The sequence below is a fragment of the Hypomesus transpacificus genome, chromosome 21, assembly GCF_021917145.1.
Source record: "Hypomesus transpacificus isolate Combined female chromosome 21, fHypTra1, whole genome shotgun sequence".
In the NCBI taxonomy this organism is placed as follows: Eukaryota; Metazoa; Chordata; class Actinopteri; order Osmeriformes; family Osmeridae; genus Hypomesus; species Hypomesus transpacificus.
Genome location: NC_061080.1, coordinates 4,251,433 through 4,255,090, shown reverse-complemented (window position 1 = coordinate 4,255,090; position 3,658 = coordinate 4,251,433).

The window sequence follows — 3,658 nt, the reverse complement described above, 5'->3', positions numbered from 1 at the left end:
GAAGGTGGATGATTATACTCAGCTTACACACCTCTAAGGAAGTGTGTGTGTGTGTGTGTTTGTGAAAGAGAGAGACACACAGAGCCAGTGTGTGTGTGTGTGGTATACGGTATGCTTGCCAAGGTACTGCAGCACATTCTGACAAGCTGTAACTACACTGGAGAGCTCTCTGCTCCGGGTTATTAATGGCACCGCTCCATCAGTGCCTCCGACCCGATGTTTTCTAAGGGAGTTTTTCAACTTCACCACCTAAACACTTCCCCCCAGGCGAAACATAACACCCTATAACAACTGTATTTCTCGACCACCAGAAATCCGGGCCCTTCAACAAAGCGACCGGGGCGTAATGCGTGTTATTTTTGTTCCGACAGCACTCGTTCTCCTGTTAGAACCGAACTCTGTTGGAGTTCCACCAGCGCCTGCTCAGTTTGGTTCAGCCCCTCAGATGAGAGTGTGGACCTGGCGGGGGACGCATGGACACGCCCCCTGGACACACGGTGCCGCACTTCTTGTCTGCTGCAGGAAGCACTATTACATGCCACTGGAGGTGTAGCTAATGACTACATCAATCTGTTCCCGATGAAAGTGTCAACCCCGGAGTGAGGATTTCACAGCCCAGGGAGCTGTTCCATGCACACGTGCATGTGTGTGTGTGTGTGTGTGTCTGTGTGTGTGTGTGTGTGTGTGAGTGATGACTGAGTGAGTAAGCGAGTGAGTGAGCACTAAACTCACTCGCTGAGATCAGAACATAAGTTAACAGCTTGTCAAATGATACATTGTGTGTGTACTGTACAACTGTAGGGCAGAAAGGTGACTACACGTGTGTGTTCCTGTGTATGATTTCTGCTGAGTCATATTTCTCATACAAGCCATGCATGTTTTACTGCAGAGGGAGAGAGACAGCGAGGGAGAGCGAGAGAAAGCAAAGGGAAGAGAGAACAGGAGAGACAGAGAGAGAACAGGAGATTGATTGGTCTCACCGAAACCTGGCTAAAACCTGATGAATATTTCCCCCTGAATGAAGCATTGCCTCCTGATTTTGCGTATTCACACATCCCTCGTGTTTCAAAGAAAGGTGGTGGTGTTGCTATGTTATATAAAGCTAGCTTCAACCTCAGCCTAAAATCTGTAAATACCTTTAAATCATTTGAGATAATTTGTATGAAACCACCAACTACTTTAAAAAGGACTAATTCTACTACTGTTGCCCCCCCTCCTTCGTTTTGTATAGTTACTCTATACCGGCCCCCTGGCCCATACTCCCTCTTCCTTGAGGAATTTGCTGATTTTAGTGCTGATCTTGTGACATACACAATATCTTAATTATGGGTGATTTTAACATTCATGTAGATGACCCAAAAGATCCTTTAAGTAAGGCCTTTACTGCTCTTATGGATTCCACAGGTCTCACTCAGGTGGTTTCTAAACCTACCCATTTTCACTCGCATACATTGGATTTAGTTCTCACGCGGGGAATCAAGATTAGTGATGTCATTGTCCATCCCCACAATCCTATATTATCAGACCACTGCCTGGTAACCTTTAAAATGGATCTCTGCCAGAGCCTTGGAGGCACCCAGAATATTTCTATTAGCCGCTGCTTAACCCCAAATACAGCTCTGGAACTGGCTAGTATTCTAACCGCTGCACTAGAAGCACTTGATGTCCCGAATAAATCATTAAATGCTAAAACAAGGGATCTGAATTTGGTTCTTCAGCAATCCCTAGATTCTGTTGCTCCACTCAAACCAAGGAAAAGAATAGACAAGAAACTGGCTCCATGGTATTCAGAGGAAACCCGCTCTCTCAAGAGGTCCACTAGAAAATTAGAGCATAAGTGGCGTACCACTAAATTAGAGGTTTTCCGCCTGGCCTGGAAGGACAGCCAAATAGAGTACAAGCAAGTCCTCATCAGGTCCAGATCAGAATATTTCTCTAAGTTGATTAGTAAGAACAAACACAACACTAAGTTCCTATTTGATACTGTTGCAAAACTCACTAAGAAAAGTACACTCTGTGTTAGTTCAGATCTCTCTCCCAATGATTTCTTAGATTTCTTTGACCCAAAAATCTATGCAATAAGGGACAAACTACAGACTAGTCCTGGAGGAGTGGCCATCAACACTGATTTTCCCTCTGTACCCAGCATTCTGCATGTTGAGACTCTCACTCACTTTAACCCTATTTCTATGGAAGCATTCATCAAGCTGATAGATTCCTCGAAACCCACTAGCTGCCTTCTCGATCCCCTCCCTGCCAAACTTTGTAGGGAACTTCTCCATATTATTGGACCGCCCATGCTTAGTATTATTAATGAATCTCTTGTAACTGGACAAGTCCCTGACGATTTCAAACAAGCTATTATCAAGCCCCTTCTTAAAAAACCAAACCTGGATCCAGGTTGTCTTAGCAATTACAGGCCCATTTCAAATTTGCCATCTCTCTCCAAAATTTTGGAAAAAGCTGTGGCAAAACAGCTCACTGAGCACCTCTCCTCAAATCAGCTCTATGAACCTCTCCAGTCTGGATTTCGTCTTCACCACAGCACTGAAACTGCATTAGCCAAGGTAGTCAATGATCTATTATTAGCCTCTGACGCGGGCTTTAGCTCTGTCCTTGTTCTTCCAGACCTAAGTGCAGCTTTTGACACTGTAGATCATGAGATTCTCCTGGAACGTATGGAGAACTATGTTGGGATTTCTGGTACTTCACTTCAGTGGTTCAGATCGTATCTATCTGATAGATCACAATATGTCCACTATGATGGTTGCTCATCCAGGAGCTCCATTGTAAAATACGGAGTACCACAGGGTTCAGTTTTAGGCCCTCTGTTATTTTCACTCTATATGTTGCCTTTAGGAAACGTAATTAGAAGTTTTGGGGTAGATTTTCACTGCTATGCAGATGATACTCAGCTATACATGTCTATAAAGCCGGGAGAATTTCCACATGCTATGGAAACCTGTGTTTCCGGGTTGAAAACTTGGATGACTGCAAATTTCCTTCTTCTTAATTCGGATAAAACCGAGGTTCAAATTTTTGGTCCGAAAAAACACCGAAATAATTTATCCCATCTAACCTTAGACTTAGACGGCGTCAAAGTATCTCAAAGCCAGCTGGTAAAAAATCTGGGAGTCACAATGGACCCAGACCTTTCGTTTGAGTACCATATTGAGCAAATCACCAGAACAGCATTTTTCCATCTAGGTAATATTGCCAAAATACGAAAATTCCTCTCAAAGGATGATGCTGAAAAACTAATACATGCTTTTGTTACGTCCCGATTGGACTACTGCAATGTGTTGTTCTCTGGCCTCCCAATTACCTACCTAAAAAACTTACAGCGGGTGCAAAATGCTGCTGCTAGACTATTGACTAAAACTAGAAAGTTTGATCATATAACATCGACTCTTATCTCTTTACACTGGCTCCCTATCCAAGCCAGAGCTGATTTCAAAGTTCTACTACTAATTTACAAATCTCTGCATGGATTGGCACCACTGTACCTCTCCGGTCTCCTTGCACCCTATTGCCCCGCAATAAAAACTCTAAGATCTCAAAATGCCGGCTATCTGGTAATACCCAAAGTTAAGAAAAAAACTGCTGGAGGTAGGGCGTTCTCATATAGAGCACCTCTTCTTTGGAACAAATTACCCAT